We start from the raw sequence: 19,468 nt of genomic DNA, 5'->3' as shown, positions 1-19,468 counted from the left end.
ATTCTCTATCCATAAACAAGGAAATATGTGAAAAAAATGTGAATAGAACAAATTTTATTACTTTCTTTTGCCCTTTTATAACCTTTCCACAACTTGTGCTTGTCTTAGCCCGAGCACCCTTCTTCTGGGTAAGCAGATAAATCTATTTGTGACAGCTGAGTAGCTAGATGCATAACTCAGCTGGAGTTCTATCAGCTCACTCTATCATTTAATTCCAAATTAATTCAAAGTGGTGTTTTTTATCTGCTAAGCCCTCCATGAAAATAGTTATCTCAGGAAGCACCTCTTCCTCTAACTTGTTTCTCCAACTGTATTGCATTTCCCAGGACTAAAAGAGATGGGACTGGACACAGTGCATCCTGTGTTCTGGATTTAGCTTCAAGGATTCATCTGTGCTGGAAACAGTGTTCAAACCCAGAAATTTAGGACCTAGTCCTACAAATTTGGGGAATAATGCAATTTCATCTGGAATAAGTGGCACCAGAAGTAGCACGTAGAATATACTATGCTACAGAATGAAACCATAAATTATGTTATGCATCACATAGGACTTTACCCAGGGATTTTTTTTTTTTTTGCTAAGTATTCATATCAGTAAGACTGGCATTCAGACTATTGCTTTAGGCTTTCTTCACCTCTGCCTTTTACAGCTGAGGAGCAGATGGCTATCACAGAGTTTTTATTTCCTTTGCTTGGAAAAAAATTGATCGGAATCATTCCAGAAGCACCCTGATATTTTAAAGTAGATTGGCTTCTGAACATTTCTCATAATAATAAATATGTGGTGTTGTTTTCTGCCAAGCACTAGTGACTGTGCATGCAAAATGGTCAGTGAAGATTTCAAACTGATTTGAATAGGTGGTCCATAAAATCCAAGCCTTTTTTTCCCCCCCGACACATAAATGAGGCCTTATGAAACCATCTGTACATCTGTGCAAATTTCCAAGAATTGATATACCCTACCAGGCTGACTCTTTCTGGGTGCTTCTGGTATTTTAAGAGAAAATTTTCTCAAACTTTCTCCCAAACTTTCAGTCTAACTTTAGTTCTAAAGTATTTTTGTATTATTTGCCATCCACTAGAAAACCCCCCAGCAGAATGATGAATGTCCTTTAAAAATGAAGTATCTGCCCAGCTTTGGGGCACTGCCCAGGCTGTAGGATGGCCTGGGCAAGGGAAGAAAAGCAATGTTGTGCTTTTCTGTGTGTCTAAACATAGAGGGAAGGACAGAAAGTCTTGCTGGCCCAAAGAAGAAATGCATCACTGTGGGTGCAAAAGCTGAGAGGAAGAAAGACATGGCAATGTAGCTCTGAGGGGAGAGGAAGAGAACAACAAAGAAAGAGTTTCTAGAGTGAGGGGAAAGAATGGACCCAAAAGACAGGGCACATCAAAGGTATGGAGAAAGCATTTGTAACTGCAGGGAAACCCGTTTCTAATGTTGAGAGCCACAGAAATCAATCTTTTGCGTCCATGAACATATTCCAGCACTAAGGATTGAGGCAATATGAAAAAAGAATACCACAAAACATGGTAGAAAGCTACAGTAAATATGCAGTAAATATTTATCACTCCTCATTTCAGTTCATGTGGGTTCTTGCCATTTTGCAAGTGCATGCCAAACACTAATTATATGCTTACCGCCCCTAACAAATACAGCCTGATAAAGGTCATAACCCATCATAAATAATGCTGAGATTTTCTATTGCTTTCAGCTAACAGAGATCAATACCACAAGAGGTCTTACTATTTCCTGAATTTTTGCAGGACTCTAGCTATATTTTGGGAACTAAATTTTAACAATTCACAAGACAGGACAATGTTAATGCTGAAATTGCTATTAAACCCACTTTCTGAAAAAAATCCCCCGCACTTGCAGTGTGAAAGAAGCATCTAACCTGAGCTGGCAGTTTACTCCTATTTACAGAATAATACAATTATTTAGGTGGGAAGAGGCCTTTGACATCATCTGGAAGGTGACTTGGGGACACTAAAAACTTAGGGGTCTAAAAGACACTGTGCACAGAACAGGTAGAGCATGAAGGGCTGCAAGCTCCACCTTACCCTGCTGCCCTCTGCCAATATTCCTCACCCTGAACTTGGCCACCTCAGAAAGCAAAAGCAGGAGCTCATTCTCCAAGTTCCCCACAATCCCTGCTGGCCTCTGTCCTAAGGTTGCTTTCATGGGTTTCCATTTGTACTGTCAAAAAAATCAGTGTGAGGTTTCAAATCCCATTTACTAATGAACTCTTTCATCTTTGTGAATGGGATAAAGGGATTCTTTGTTTGAAAATAAGGATTATTTTTTTCTTGTTGTTCTGCTCATTTTTCGCATCTTTTCACAAGCTTTTTGTTTTCAGAAAACATTACAAGACAAAACTGCACCCCAGTTTTAACAAAGAGCCTGACATCTCCAATTTGAAAAGAATTCTTGTATATACTAAATTGCATGCTGCCTGCTGTTCAATTGTTTCACAGCTCTTTCTTCTCCCCAGATCACCAGGTGAGATTTAGGAAAGTCTCCCCAATGTTTACCAGCTCTATTAAAATCAAGATCTCTAGCAGAAGCTCATAATGAATAAAGTCAGAAGCCAACAGGAATGAATTGCAGCTAAAGTGATTCTGATAGTGATGATCCCTATAACCCGACTGCTTCCAAGCTTGGCCTGAGGCAGGATTTTTAAATTAAAGAAAGAAAAGGATACACATACTTTTTAATCTGATTTTTTATTGTCATGCCCTGATTTTTTTTACAGGCTTTTGCAAAGTCTGGTTGGCTTCTCAGCTGTGGAAACCTGGTGTCATCATCTTCTCTTTCCCCCCCCCTTGTAAATTTGCATCCTAAACCACTGCAGAAGAGGTAAACTACATATTCTAAAACTAGCGAGTGATGAAATTCACATTACCCTGCACATTCTTGCCCAAGAGACTTCCAGGCAAGGACCTCTGTGAAATGACAATGTTTTGAAGAGCTGGCAAGGTCAGGTGACTTTCCAAAATCCAGTTTTAATAATCCCCTCCCTTATTTTTGTATTTTTTGGCAAAATGGAGAAGAACATTTTCTAAAGGGCAATTAACCCATGCTGAGTAATCTGAAAGTGAATGCCCTCAAAACAAGGGTCTTAAAGCTGGTACAACCACACAGGTCTACAGATATTTTCCAGACTCTCACAGACTGATCCTCTCCACAAAACGCTCCCCTTTCTTCCTGGAGACTTTACAGTCCTGGGCTTGCAGAGTCAGGCACAGTTTTCAGCACAGACTGAAACCCCCCAGTCAGGAGATACGGTTGGGTAATGAGAAGCTTGTGACTACCTGGAGCGGAGCAAGAGTTCTAGTTGGACAGGGACATGCTTGAGGGGTCTTCCTTTTTTAATGTGCAATAAGCAGCAACCTGACCTAACAATACACTCTCAGCTTTTTCTAGCTGATTGCATTATCACAACCTTACCACAGAATTGTTCTACTTTAGATGTAATTCCCAAAGAAGGGAGAAGGTAAGCCCTGTTTATGACATTATGGGAAGAACATCCAACTGGAAAACTTGGTGCACAGTAAGGGGGGTGTTTTCGAGAGCCCCAGCAGCATGTTGGTGTACTCACAATCAGATGACCCTGTGTGTGCGTGCAGGTTTGTTGGTGAATGTGGAGAGTGGATGAGGGCTGGGCTCAGAGAAGGAACAGCTTCAAGGTTCAGGCAGGGAAGGCCCGGCTTGGCGCTGCATGCACCCGTCTGAGTAATCTCATTCTCCTCAGACGCCTTCTGGTTTTCAGCTGTCTTGGGTTTCTTCCTGAAAATAAACAAAGAGACCTTTGAAGGGACTGACTGCATATTTGGGAAAAGGCATTTTTAGAATCTGTTAAAGATAACTTTCTTCCCCCACCACCACCCCCCTCTCGCCTCTCTTTTCCCTTACAGGGAAGGACGCAGAGAAGACTTTCCTCCATACTTCTTGTTTGGAAACAAGCTGCTCCTTGTTTTGACTCTGATGCAATGGCCCTGAGACTGTGTTACTGCAAATAGACTAAGCATGAAGCTCCTTATTCTGCCCCTACTGATGACATATAAAATGAAACTCATCCCAGTAGTTTAGACAGTCAGAGCGCCGCTTGACAAATATTAACCAAGGCTGTAGCATTCTGAATAGAGAGAGTTATACAGAAATATAATAGAATTGTCTGAAAAGCAAACAAATATCCAAGTTTCAAGTTCAAAACTAATCGGTGCAGAGACTTGCATTGTGGGCAAAAGCACTGTGGCAATTTTGAGATGCAGAGGTCATCTAAGTAAAGCATTAAAACTTGGAACCTGAAACAGCTGTCTATGAGCACTGAGCACACGAGCTCTCAACACCTCCCTCCATCCAAACCTCCAAGGAATTAAGCCTCAGTAGTACATCAAGCAGGTAGTCAGTCACCACCTTCGCTTCACGGCGGGAGAAGGCGAGGCGCCGGACGAAGCGGCAGGTTTTGAATCACTCAGCGAGCACGCCAAACAGGGCGGCGAGCAGCCGCCTCACTGTGCCCCCTCCGCTACACAGGTGCGGGCGCTTCCTCGGTGCTCCCCGAGCCAGGGAGCTGCGCCGCCAGCTCGGGATGCAGCCTCCGGAGGGGACACTGCTGCCCCGCTCCGGGACGCGGCTGGGGCGCCGGGCGAACATCGGCTGCTGCCGCCGCATGCCGGGGGGAGAACCCTGGGCACCCGCAGGAGAGCGGCAGGAGCCGGACGGCTGGAGCCGTGCCACTGGAACCCGTTATCTCCGGCCGACCCCCGAGCAGTGCCGGGGCACCCCGGGCGCACGTCCTGCCCGCCAGCAGGGCCCTTTCCACAGGCCGGGACTCTCCTCACGGAGGGCCCGGGCGAGAGCCCCTTCTCCCCTCGCGCCTTTGCTCTCCTGCGTCCACCGGGGACGGGGTTTGAGGGCCGCGCTGGCCTCTCCATTCCTAGAGCGACCGTCCAGGGCGGAGAGCGCCGATCCTGCGGGGGGCGAGGAGGGGCAGAGCGGGCCGGCCGCTTACATAAAGGCCTTATATAAGGGCGGCACGCCCGGCCGGGGCAGGGTCCGACCCGCCGCCATTGCTTGCGGCCGCCGCCGGGAGGCAGCACCCGCACGGCCCGGCCCGGCCCGGCCCGAGGAGCGGAGCATGGAAGAAAATTAGAATAAAAATTTAAGTTAAACGGGCCAGAAAGACAGAAAGAAAACAAGTCCTTTCCCCACCCTTCCTCCCGCAAAGCCTCCCCAGGAGGTGGCGGGCGCGGAGGGGATGCCTTGGGTCGGCTGAGGGGCAGCAGGCGGTGCCCGGTGGCAGCGGGCCAGGCTTGGGGTGCGGCCGGGAGCTGGGCTGAGCTCTGCAGGTGAACCACGGCCAGCGAGGGGGTCACACTGATAACCCCGCAGCTTCTGGCAGCCCTGGTGCGTTTTGAGTTCCCGGGACTACAGTCTCCACACCACGGGATGGGTGGATGGTATTGCTGCTGTGAACTATAGCTTGTACATGGGCACGTATATTTTAAAGTACACGGACTGCATTTGTTTTGTTTGTAACAGTCTGCATGGATCTTTGGCATGATCCAAATGAACTCTGGCACGCTTTCACACACCTCATTTCCAGAGCCCAGGACATTCCCACGAGCAGTCAGCATGCACTGGGGACTGCTGGAAATCCGTGCATAAACCGGTGGGTTTTTACAGCATTGCTACCCAAGCAGCTTTCAGATAGCACACCTTTCCGGCCGGGAAACAAAGGCTCTATGTAGGCTTGGACGCTGGATGCACAGGACAATGAAGTTCCTTGTACCCAGGAGCTGCATTGCTGTATTTAAGGTCTGTTTTCAGCTCAGAGTTAACCCAAGTTATATGCTTGGAATACAGCCTCTACCTCCAGGTCTATCCACATACAATGCTGCCTAGCCTGGGCAGGAGACTGCTGTTTTTTTGCAGAGTGGGGGCTAAGTCTGAGTAAACAAGACTTTTCAGTCAACTAGCACAGCTATAATTCTGTTGTTAAATCAAGCACTGACTGATGTTTTGTCCTGTGGCTGATCCTGCCTGTGCCTCCCAGGCCTTCAAAACTCATTAGAGGGGACAGGTTAAAAAACACTATAGTAACAGGTAGTGACACCAAGAAGGCTGTGCAAAGTATCCCCTGCTTCTTCCTATCCAAACCCATATTTTTTCTATTTTGCTCCTAAAGCTGACACTGTGTTGTCAAGATGCTCTTGTGTCATCATTTTTCCACACTGCAGTCCTGCAGCTTGATGACTTTTGCTCACTAGGATGGTAAGAATATAGCAGTGGTGCTACCTGGCACTGGAGATGACACCTCTCCTCAGGAGTTCATTTCTTTCACTGTTCAGACATGGGCTGTATGTCGCTACCACCTGAAAGGGATGCAGGCTTCCACAGGAGGGAAGCTAAGGAATCGGCAAAGTCAGCTAAGGATCTAAAGAAAGCTTTGCAGAAAAGAAAAATCCTGGGGACGCTGTGATCAAAACTACCTATGAAAAAACCTAAACAAAGTTCTCCAGTCTGCAATGTCCAACTACTGTTGCCAGCAAAGGCAAAGTCACAGCAATCCTGCTATTGTAAGTATATTGCTATTCTTTTGTTCTACCTTATCACTCATACAGAAAGCTCCTATTGCCATGATCTTCACCTATATATTCTAATTAAATATTCTTACATTCTCTTATATAGTCTACTTCTATTGCTATCTTTTTGCTATAAGTCTTCACAGGGAGAATTGTTAAGTACTCAATCAGGTTATGGCATCTCCATCCTTGGAGATTTTCCAAACTTAATTGAACAAGGCCCTGAATAACCTAATCCAGCTTGGAAGTCAGCTCCGCTCTGAGCAGGGAATTGGACTACAGACCTCCAGAGGACCCTTCCAACCTAATTTTTTTTTGATTGCACACTACTTCTATGAACACTTTCATCAGCAAGCTCTCTAATATATCTCCACGGTCCAGAAGGTAAAAATTACACACAAACTTTGGAAAACTGTGAATTGTTATAGCAACGTCAAAAACCCTGAAAGAACAAGGGTAGGAGCAAGAATGAAACAAGTAATAAATATTGTTTCTGGAACCTTCCCAAATTACTCTTATGTATGTCCATCTCTGGACTTCACTGATTGGCAATCCTATGTGATTATTTCAGTAGTAAGGGTCAATCTACCTTGCTGCTTTAGTTCTTATGACTGTGTTCTTCTCTATATACTAATCTTGGAAAAGAGCTGTTTGCTATTTACTTGTTAGTAACGGCAACAATTGCCATGTTTGGAATGCAAAAGACTTGGGAATGTGCTGTTGGAGCAAGGGGCTCTGTTCTGATCTCCGGTTATCTATCTCCTTCTCTATACATACCTGGGGTGCATTACAATCCTTTCCAATACTGAACTCATTCTTAACATTATCAGAGGGCCATCACCATCCTTGCTCCTTGTGAAGAATGGCAGAAGGGCAATACAGCAAAGAGATGGCATTTTGGTACATGGACTTGATGCATAGAATCCCACAAGCTGGGAACAGAAAAGATACCGACTTTCAAAATTTAGAGGGTCCCTGCAGAATTTGTATTTGCTACTGATTTACAAGAGATTTATCCAGTTTATTTCTAAACATTCTACCTACTCTATCACTTTAAATTTTCTATCCTATGTCCATGTATTTTCCTTTTGTTGGTATTCACTTTTAGCATTCCCTTATATTTATGCGGGTTTTTTCATGATGTTAATTTGCACCACTTAAAATATCTTCTTTCTTCATTGTATGCTCTCCAGTACCTATTGTAGGCTAACTGCCTCCCCTGTCTTTCCTGAACTGAACTGTGTGTATCAGTACTTGTCAGCTCATGTGTAAAGCAAAATGTATACAATCACTGCCATCATATTATTTCTGTTTTCTGTCAGCATCCTCATTGCACTGAGGCATTCGCTCCTTTCCAGGTACCTTAACACTGCACTGTCATAGAACAAGATCTCAATGGTGGCCAACTCACAATGATGCAGCAGCTGCAATGATCTGGGCACTGGCTGTAAACTATAATTGGCTTGTTTCTGTTTCATTTGAAGGCAGAATGGGTAATATTTTGGATGTCCTAACCTCAAAGCTATCTAGAAACTAATTACTACCTCTGAGTTTTGGAATGCCTTTAAAACCCCTGCCACACTTCCCCTTTCTTGCTGCCACTCTTGCATACAACTTTCTCTCCCTCAATCCTCCACTTGCTCTCCACAGTTGATTTCTTTGCCTGTACCTCCCTTGCAATCATTACTTGAGTTTGGAATGAATTTCCCCTGGATGAGTTAACACATTCTCACAGTGGGGCCAGCAAAACAGGTCCCTGTCAAAAATAGACAGTGTATGTTGTACTTCTCACACAGCAGCTATAACTAATGCTTGAACCTTCCCTTACAAGGGGAATAGCTCTCTGTCCTGCAGAGACATCAGGTTAGCACTGAACAAATTAGCTCAGGTATAGGAACCAGTGTAGCTGTGCAGAGCCCACAGCAGCATCCTGGCTCTCAGGGGAAGCTATGATAATGTGACTGCATGAGAATAATACTACATAATGAACAATAATGAGGCAGTTTTCAGCCTCTGAATACAGGGAGGGCTGGGTCACCAACCAGACCTTTGTTCGTCGCATATTAAGCAGCACAGAGGGAACATGCCACAGGGTTGCTGATGTTGTTGTAAGTGCTGCTGCTGGCTGAGTCTGCCCACCCATGTTCCAGGCATTATTTCGCCTCTTCACAGCTATGGCATCACCTTATACTAAGTGCCCTCAGGTCAGAGATGCCTGTAGTGTCCAAGCACTGTGCTTAACTTACTGGTGCACAGTTAGTTTGTAACCTTAGAAATTCACAGGGGCTGTATAGAATTGAAAAAAGGAAAAAACCCAAAAAAACCCAATAAAAACCAAAACCTCCAGCTTTTCAAATCCTAAAAATAAGAGTGTGAAAAAAGTTCACGTCTGATTTAAAGCAATATTTTTCGTGAGTGTTCTGGGGCACATTCTTCCTCTGCCTGTGTGCGACTAACACAGCTCCTGATATCAGTGCTTATCACTGCCAGTGTTGTGTCTCTTCCAGACATGACATTGACAATACATATTTAGAAACTGACAAAGTAAAGAGAGAGATGAATACAATCACTGAATATAAAAAAAGTAGGGCTGAAAGAGCGACAAAAACCCAGTAAAATCTGCCCAGAGACCTCACCCCAAAATTCAGGGCACACTGAGGGTGAAGCTTCCCAAGACAAGCTCCCTTTAAATCACCTGAACCATGAGAGTTTTCCTGCCAGAAGTGTTGCTTCAGTAGTTAAAAGTCCTGCACAGGCTGACTGCCTGAATATTCACACAGCTTCTCTAATGATTTTGCAGCCACATTGATCTTCATGCTGTTGCAGCTACATGACTGGCAGTTTGTTTAAAATCTCTGATTGCAAGTTTGTGTCATACAATGGAAAACACAAACTCCTGAAAACATCACCATAAAATGTAATATGAAAGAGAAGTCCCAGCACAACACTGCAAAGCAAGAATGGGAGGCACGGAAAACTGACAAGAGAGACCCAATCTTCTAGTGCAATAAAAGCCTGGAAAATTTAATCAACACAGAAAAGTAAAATAAACTCCAAAATCCCTTACAGGAGACTGATTAACATAATTAAATTAAACTCAGAGATTAAGTTAAAGTAAGATTGAAATTTGCTGGGTCCTTTTCAGGCCTGAGGTAGGGTTTATATGGCCCAAAATTTCTCCATTTATTCCATCTAAACCACAAGTCTCATGAGAGTTGGGTCCTGACTACAGAGCTTGCTTGACTTGTAATATCAGGGCATCTCAGCTATGCTAGTACTGTGACAATACTGACAATTGCTGAGAATTGATCAAAAGAATTCAAAACTATTATATTTATGGGGGAGAAAGTACAAATATCAGGCAAATGGTCATTTCAGAGCCGCAATGCAAAGTCAGAATTCTCTCAGGCAAATTTACCTATGTAATCCAGCCAAATCTACCAAATTGTAATGGCCTTAAGTCATAAATATCTCAGGGCCCTGAAAGAAGAGTGTAAACCTTTAAGAAGTTGCAGTAGATTCTATCTGTACTGCCTGAAACACCAATGAGAGGAAAGGTGTCTCATTAAAAAGTAATAAGAATAAAAAAGAAGATAAACACTGCAAAGATAAACATGGATGAACCAACTAGAGCAGCACGAACTAGAGCAGTAAGTAGGGAGAACCTGCCAAAGTAAAAAATACAAGCAGATCAAACCAGCTATTGCCGAACTATGCTGTGAGGCTATGACTTAAATATTTAACAGTTTTTCACTGACATACTTTTTGCCCACGTATTTCCTTGCAAATTTCAAAAGCAAAACTTAGTTTGCCCTCATCAGTAAGGCTCACAGGTGCTGCAGTTTGTTTTTGTTTTTGTAAGATGTCTTATTTTGCTGAACAAGAAGTCTTTTATAAGAGATAAAATATACTTACAGTGGTTTCCAAATGGTATCACTCTTCAGGTAAATTACTCCAAGCCTTGGACCTAGTGCAGACGTTCATTGGGGCAGGGAACAGAGAGAGGCTGTGTCTGTACCAGGAAGAATCAGAAGGAAAGGTCAGGGGGAAATAATAATTATTCACTGAGAGCAAGAAAACTTGCTACAACTCTGACTGGCATTCTGTGCTGTGAGTTCAGCTGGCTGCAGCCTGGTAGTGCTGAATTCCCACCTCAATTCCTCCAGCCCTGGCTGCAAACGACCACAGAATCAGTCCCCAGTTACCCCAGTCTGCCCATGCAACCTAATCCGGTGAAGCAAGGAGGAGAGGGACGATTGGCCACCAAAGGGCTACCAGCAGGATCTCCAATGGCATGAGCATGGAGCACTGATGGAGAGCTAGCACGAACTTGGCACTCAAGTGCTTCTCATCAAAACAGCAATATTTATTAGATGGAGATTTCCCATCCAGATCTGGTTTTGGGAGACTTGAATCCCTCTCTAGACTAAGACAACTCCTCCTTTGCTAGCTTCTTATCCTTTGGTGGCTCACTCTGGGTATGTTGGGAGTATGTCTGAAGTTGACATCCAGGGACAGAATTAAATCCTGCTCACTTCACTCATGCAAAGAAGTCTTGAGACAGCATATTCAGTCCTGTCCACAGTAAAGTCACTGGTGGCATTTCCATGAAAAAATGATCTTGCCTACTCTGAGCAGACCAGAAAAGCAAATATTTGTTTTATCAAAGAAATCAAGAAGGTGAATGAAAAATGTTAAGAGATGTAATTGTTATTTCACAGGTAGCTAATGTCACTGTGCAAGGTGGAATTTATGTCTGAAAATGCAACACAAAAAACCCCCACTGTTTGTGCAGCAGGAACACTCCAATAAGCACCAGCAGACACAATGAGTGATTTTTGATGACACTGTAATAATGTACTTCACAAAATATACATTCAGTTTTATGTTCAATTCACACATTTTGTAATGCTGATGTTTCTTAGTGACTGGGATATATACTAAATTATGATTTCATCAGGCTACATGAAACCTGGCAGCTACATTTTACAGGGGTTCAAGAAAAAATTTTCTTTGATTCCAGTTTTTTTTTAGGTATTCCCCTCTTGGAGTCTGCTTTGAATTGCAAATTAAGTAAATTCAAACACACACACACACACACACACACACACACACACAATCTACAACTTAGCCTGAACCTCTGAGTTTCACCAGGGCTTGGAAGAAGAATTACATGCATCAGGTTAGTTCAAAAGAATGACATAAAATAGTGACACTTTTGACCAGAACCAAGGATTGAATTTCAAAGGTGCAGTAACACCCAAGGATTCTGTAGATTGAAGTCCTTGCTAACACTCAGCATGGCTTACTTTCAAGCTCTCTTTCCCACCTCCATATACGCCCCACCTGTTCTGTTAACGCTGACCTTGCTTCTTACATCCACTTTGCACACATCAGTCTGTCTTTTATCTGGCTATTGCTCACCTTTTTAAGGCATAAATCCCACGTGCCTTAGAGGCTGCCTAGTACTTCAGATAAGGTGCATTTTTAACTTGTACTTGAAGCAGAAAAATCACAGGATCAGGTCTTTAGTCTTCAGCAGAACTCCTGCTCACTTCACTCCTAATTTCACACGAGAGAAGCCTAGGAACTGCATGTACTAATCCTGCATATTTTGTCACCTCTCTTTTTGTATCATTATTGCTCTTCCAATCTCTGGGATCCCAATCCAAGTGGCTCTCTCTTGTAGCACTGCCTAGCACTCAATCTGGCTTCCCAACAAGGGTCAAGCAGACAAGTTGTTAGAGATGGGCTGTTGGAAGTCTTCTACAAAATCTGGGCTCAAAAATCTCTGTGAAAGGCAATACTTAAAATATCTTCATTTTTCTCCATGTTTTTTGCTATGGCCTGGGAAGATACCTCTCTTTCTTCCAATGTGAGGAGCATAAAGCACTGAGATCCTCAGCAGTTATTAGGCACTCTTTAAGTACATAAAATCAACAAAGCTGATGGTACTTCTCATGACACTGGTATTGCAACAGAGAATGAAATACTCCAAATTTTGTAAAAGACTTAAGTTAACTTTGGGAAAATTAGAGGAAAAGGACCTTTGACCATAAGAAGATTGGGCAAAAAGAGAGAAGCAGGACAACAGAGGAGTGGGATGTGCGACATTGAGTTAAGTAACTTGTCCCCTGTGTACCTGGGCTCTTCTATCCAGAAAAGGAAAGCATTATATTTCTGTTCCATGGGGTACTGTGTGCTTAATTAAGATTTTGGAGGATAAATGTTCTGCATGAATGCATTCCAGAAATGCAGACTTTATTACTTAAATATTCCCACTAATGATAGTAACTTGAGCATTTTATATATGCTCACTTTTATTCCACCTTGCTCTTTCCAAGTTTTATCTGGTAATTTAGAGGGTGTGAGGAACATTAATTGTATCAGTGTTTTTATTAAGGAAGGTCCATTTTATGAGAGTAGTGATGTACTACAGATTGTGATTTAAGATATACACTTTAGGTCACTTTTATACTGACTTCAGTACAGTTGCAATGGGCATAAAGTCAGGAGAAAATGTGGTCCTTTACATAATAATGCTGATGATTAATGGGCTCCTGGACCATTACTCTATATTCTGAGGCACTGATCCTCCTTCTCCCTCCTGAAATTTGTGTCTTGACCCTTTCATCTCTTGTTAGCTACCTTTCCAGGGCTGTTCATTAATCAGCACCATTGATCTGATGTCGTCTGTCATATCATATTACCTAAAGCACACAGAAGCAAGCATTGTCCTGACTCTGGTCTTTACACAACACACCATCATATTTCCTTACAGATGACTTAAATATTACAAACATCAACTTACTGCTGTTGCTTGGTCCTGAAACTGGCTTTTTCTAGTTCAGTTCCCTGCAGGATATTTCTGTCTCTCCCCCTGAATGTACTTCTTTCTGCTTAGAGACACAATCAAATGCATTGAGTATTCCCCACTTGTTAGGAACACTCCTATGTCTGACCAGCAAGGGACAGTCAGCAAAATATCTCCTTCTCTTTGCTTGAGACCTGGTACCACAATCTTCTCTTACTTTTTCTTAGTGATTCCTAATCAAGCAGACTCTAGTTTTTAGTTAATTGCTATTTATTTTATTCTTGCAACAGTCTTTCCCTTGATATTGTGAGAATGCTTCCTTCTGCCTTTCCTCTGATCCCTAGTAATGAAAAAATTAAAAGATGAGCTTCTTGTGAGCTTATTTCTGATTACTCTTATTTACTGTGCTGGAACAGTACTGTCTATCATGAGGCAATGGAAAGTAACTCGCTAGTGCCTCAGAAGTTAATGTCTGATCTTAATGCACATATTGTACAGCTCTCTTGAGTCAGGTGGGTTGAGTTTTAATGGATGCTTTCACAGTCATGATGTATTTTCAGACTGGGCTGTCTAGGCTGAATTCAATTCTTTTTGGTCACTTTTTCTCTCTGGGAGTAGGATTTTGGATTAAATTCTTAAGGCCACAACAAGAAGGAGGAGATGAAAACAGCAGTGTTAGCCATCAATAAAAACGATTCAAGAATCAACTTTCTGCATAAAGTGGGTTATTCCAGATATATTTTACTGCTTAAAAGGAGAAAGTACATTGTCTGACTAGGACTGACTATGGCATTTACATAGTATGAACAAGGTTAGGCCATTGGCTACCTATAGGTAGATATCTAACCCCAATGTCTCAGAGATCAAGATAGACTGAGATATAAAAGCCACTATTCCAGTAGAGGCCAGAACTTGTGCTAAAAAAACGACAAAAATTTAGCAACACAGGACATGTTATGAGAAGGCCATAAGCATGGATTTTTCACAGTAGTCGGGGCTTTATTTCCAAGAGGAAATGGCTAATTTCTGTATTCTACTGGGAATGCTGTATGTCCACTATCAGTATGGCCTGAAAATCAGAAATTAATTTGTTAATGGATTAGACATTTACAGAAAGACTGTTTAAAGAGGCTGGACCGCTCTAGCCTGGTAAAGGCCAATTTCCCACAGGGACATGTTTGCAATAGCACTTGAGAAAAAAATCTCTCCCTGAAGTCCCAGAGGTACTTACTGAAATCCAGAATAGCAGGAAAGTCTACATTGTAGGAAAGTCTACATTATGTTCCCATTTTTTCACTCAGAGGCCCTCTATTACATGTCTGCATCTGTTTCTTTTCCCCTTCTCTCAGGGCCTTTTATCTGATACTATAGAATTTCACTGCTCTTAAGCTGCAATTCTTAAGTTTGATTTTGGCACTTGGAATAGACATTTTTGAGGTCTTACTTTTGTTCTGTTGATTCTTCTGATATTTCTTTCTATTTACAAGCAGTACTCTCAGTGTAACAGCTAACCATGCCTAAGAGTTCAGGTTGAAAAGGATGACTCTTCTCCTTCTGACTTTCCACTTCCCGTGCCAAATCCCTTCCTACCCGGGGCAGTGGTACAAGGCCTCAGCCCAGAACATTCTCTCTCATTTAAGATCTAACTTTGAGTGCTGCCTGTTTTCCACTAATGAAGATCTCATCATGCTCAGTGTGTTGGGTGAGTAAATTCCACACCTGCAGGTGTGGCAGGTGCCCAAGCAGAATATGTGCTGCTCTCTTGGCTGCTCCTCGCAGGGGGCAGAGCAGGATAAAACCATGCTTGGCAATGTTAAGCAACTGTCTGGATTTTGCACACCTGATTTGAAATGAAGATAACTTCTACTTGGAAGAGGAAACTAAATGTAAGTAGTTAGTAGGCCTAATCAGAGCAGGAGCAGGTCACCAAAAGCCCTACAGTAACATGCAGCTAGTGGTTTAAATGAATACAAAAATCTGTGATGCCAGACTGAACCATAGCAGTGTGTCAGAGCACTTTTCACATGTGGTAACATGAAGAAACAGTACTGTACACATACACAGATATATATATATATTAGTAACCATATATTTATGTATGTGTATAGTTATATGCATGATCATTATTTTAAAATGATCTTATTCTGGCAGAACATTGCTGGGTATAAAACACGGAATTCTGTGTATTCCTACTTTGGAGCCTTCACAGTTGTATCTGAATGCTGAGTGTAACAACGTAATTTTCAAAGCAGTTCATTAAAGTGGGGTGTGACTGAGGCAAACAGATAAAGTCCTAATTTTATTGATGTTGGTGTGGAATATGGAGTAAATCATCTGTGCTCAGTGGAACTGCACCTACATAACCTTTCTCGGGAACAGACTGATTTGTGGGTAGTGCTTGTATACTGTGAGTGTTGTTGAATCTTGAGTGCTACTTTTCTACAGATACTTAGTATTAATAGAAGCAGTTTGAGGGTGTAAACAGCGTCAGGCATTTATGTGCTGATGCTGTAGGTTCATAAGGCACCAGCATTATGGCATCAAACTCAAAAGGTTCATGGGAGTGGAGCAAATAAGAGGTTCAGGTTTTGAAGCCATGAACACTCAGGATGGCCAGTGCAATCAGAATATTGTCTTGTTAACAAGAAGGCGGCGCTCGGACAACATAACACTGCCTTGCTGCCTTAAGCAAGATTCTCACAAAACTAAAGGTATAGTTGTTCTGAAATTAATACCAATGTTTCTGAAGCTGAAATATGAATTGCCATCACTGCAATCACCAGAGATGAAGAAAATGTGTAGAAATTAAATTGTTACAGTAATATATCCGCCTAAGCTACTGCTTTGGCTAGATGAGCCAGATTAGCTCATGACAGATGAGCTTCATGAACATTTCATTGCCAAGGAACCCTGTCAAAATATTGGTGATTTCGCCGAATCTGTTCAACATCATGGAGATGTCAAACGAAATCTGAAAGGACATTATTTTTCAGGAAGAACAAAAACAATGAAAGCATATGAAGAAAATGAGCTGAGTTTCTTCCCCTACACGTTGCTTTGGTTTCATTAAATGCTGTCCTTGCAAATACTTTGGAACAAACCCTGAAACCCTTTAGTCCTATAGATACTGGTGAATTGTAGAAAGTACTGAATGTCCTCAAAGAATAGATCTCCCTGTTTCAGTAACCAGGTTTTCAAACAGACAGTGTATTTTTACCGAGGTGCAGGGACTGTGTAATCTCAGCACCTAACAATTTAATCAAGATTTACACCATTGACACTGGTTCTGCCATATCCCCATCCTTCCTCGTCACAGTGGTACAAGCACTTGATGCATCAGTGTCTGGCCACTGAGCTTGTGGTTCTTATGCTGAAAGATGATCTCAATCACAAGTCAGAAGTACCCTTTCATGAATATGGAACGTGATACAAAATGGTAAGTGACAAAAGTAATTAAATACTGTGTTTTTCATGGCTTGTTGCTTGCTGAAACTATGAGATACTGTTTACATTAATTAAAGGTAGAATTCCATGTAGGACAGTGGAAATTTCAGCTATAAATTTCAATAGATTTGACCTATTTGTCACAGGACTATCCCCTTCAAGGCAAACTAAGAAATAAAAGTTTCTCTGATACATCTGGTTTTCTCAAGCACCAAGAGCCAGGTTATCAAACAGATAAACAGAAAAACTGAGCACCCTTCTTCCTCCCAAAAAAACCTTAACATTTTTGTGATAGAATTTCTTCCTCTCCCTGAGCTTTCACTATGTGACTTGTTTTATAAGGTGATGAAAATGCTTGCATGATTTTTATCTGCCTTTACTAGAGGAAAATTTATATTAAAAATCACATTTGCATGGATTCTGAGGGGTGAAGTCTGAGACAAGGAATCTTTTCCTTAAGTTTTAACATTTTTACCACCACTGCCCGAATGCTGAGGTAAACAATTGTGTTACTGTCAGTTATGAAAAAATTAAAATTATTTTAAATTTTTGTTTTGTTTTGGATGACTGTCTCCATCTCTGAAGATTTCCCTTTCCAGTCATTCATTAAAGAGTCAGTAACCAACACAGTGAAAAGACTAGGTAAAAAGCACCACAAACATGTTTTCCCATACTATTCTTCCTGTGTGTTTGCTGCCTCTGGCCTCAAACTGTACAAATGAAAGCTTGTTTGATTTATGTCAAAAACTATATATAAAATATCACACGGGATCCACAGAGAAACCAAGTCACTCTGGGCTTTAGTTTCATTAGCCATTGAGGAATAACTGACTACAGCCTTGGAGTACACAGAACTGATCAAAGCGCTTGCTTCCTCACAAGCAAAGAGAAAACCACTGTAGATTTCCTGTTTCATGCTTCAGTGCCAAAACACAATGAAAAAAGTTCTAGATGAGCATGTGAATTATTCTAAAACATTGCTCAATCAAATCTGATGGTTATACGTATTTGTGAAACTCATCATTTGAAATGTCAAGTCACTGACAGCAGTGTCCCGAGGTGTGATATATATTTGTGATAATTATTTGCTTTTTAAAGTTATGTATCATCTTCATCAAACCAGGATTTTTCTTAAGTATGCCTGAAATGTAGAGATGTCAGTGCCAGTTGCGTTATTCAGATCGGGGTTTTAAACACCCTGTGCCAGGAAAACACAGAGTCAGGATATGACTACAACGCCATTTTTAAGGCATTCTGAGTTATTTTTCACTATTCTCTTAAAACTGTACGTGGTGTGGCTGATAGAGAATGATTACTAACATTAATAGTGGCTGAAGTGACTTCTGTGCAGTATATGCAGCATGATGCATTAAGGAAAATAACATAGCAATAATTTTTATTCTTACTTCAGTATTAGCAAATGATACTCTTGAGATTTATCTTAATTCAGTATTCAGCTATCTTCTGTGGCTTTTAGAGGCCTCTTCTCTGGTCATTTCAAAACTTTTTTGAATGAAACTGAAGGCAGTTGGCTCTGTTGTTGGATAAGTTCTGCTAACGTAGGAGGGCTGTCTCCTGAGTGCTAAAAAGACCATTTGCAAATCTTCAGCGTCTTCTTCCTTGACAGCAGAAGTTACTATGCAGAATGGTTTAGATGATGCTGAAATGAAATTTTATAGGAGATCCACAATATTCCAAGAGTAGGCATGGTAGGGAATGGCAGTGACTTTAGGGGACCTGATAACAACTTCTCCACATTTTATTTCTGGAAAATGACTCTGTAAATAAGCACCAGACCAGTGTCTGAACTCAACATTTTTTCTTATCAGGAAAGAAATTCTGTGAGGAGGTGATTTGAGTTTTTGATTGTAGACAATCTGGCAGCTACCTTACTCCTGCTATTTTGTGACAGAAAATCTTTTAAGAAAAAGGCCCAGATGAACGAAATTATCAGGGCTCTTGCAGATATTCTGATTTCTGCCATGATCGGCAAGAAGTACCATAGGAGATGGATCAGGAATCTTAGCTGTAGGGGAGCTTAGAGCTATTCTAGTTCAATCAGATTTCACAATTTGCTCTAATGAAGAGTGCTGGCAGAAGTTCAAAGCTACTCCAGGTCTCGACTCTCCCTCCACATTACTATAAAAATGTCTGTAGAAGTGTTAACTGCAGAGGAGCCAAAAGTTGTTTTGGTTCCAGTCTTTCCCAGCAGGAGTAACTGAGAAAACAGAGTAGGAGTGCTAGTTCTGCTCACAGCTCCCTCAGCCTCCTGCAGAACACCAGAGACGTTACAGGGAACATGGCAAAATGTGCCCAATGCTGTCACCCCTCACAGCTCCTGCAGCTTCAACCACGCCCTGCAAACACCACCAATACGGATGTAACTCAGTAACTCCAGAACTCTTTGGAATTAGCATCAGCCTCCACAGCTGATAACCTGAAGTCTGTTTGCAAGCAGAAGGTATCATGAAGATGTCTGTGTTCAGCCAGCACTGATTTCTTCAGCCTTTTGTCTGTGTCTGCTTTCTGTCTCCTTTGGAGGTGGTTACTGTTACTACAAGTAGCATGAATCACATCTCTGTTGAAAAACAGAGCTCCAATTGTCTTACATAACCCCTGGTA

The 19,468-nt window shown here is 42.0% G+C and overlaps 1 protein-coding gene across 5 annotated transcripts in view; it reads right to left on the bottom strand.

Annotated features, from left to right (window-relative positions):
- ZBTB20 (zinc finger and BTB domain containing 20) overlaps positions 1 to 19,468 on the bottom strand; it is a 473,573-nt gene that overhangs the window by 23,823 nt on the left and 430,282 nt on the right. The window contains exons 1-2 of one of the 5 annotated variants that reach the window (XM_084225375.1): positions 10,504 to 10,559; positions 3,600 to 3,787 (exon numbers count right to left, since the gene is read on the bottom strand). The exons of 3 other annotated variants lie outside the window; for them this stretch is intronic. The gene's annotated coding sequence lies outside the window, so the exon portion shown is untranslated. Of the gene's footprint in view, positions 1 to 3,599; positions 3,788 to 10,503; positions 10,601 to 19,468 lie in introns of those variants that run through there. One more of the 5 variants, XR_014616920.1, reaches the window with a different exon arrangement.

Source organism: Fringilla coelebs (assembly GCF_963513975.1).
Source record: "Fringilla coelebs genome assembly, chromosome: 2".
NCBI classification, from domain to species: domain Eukaryota; kingdom Metazoa; phylum Chordata; class Aves; order Passeriformes; family Fringillidae; genus Fringilla; species Fringilla coelebs.
This window is presented reverse-complemented; position numbering and strand designations above follow the sequence as displayed.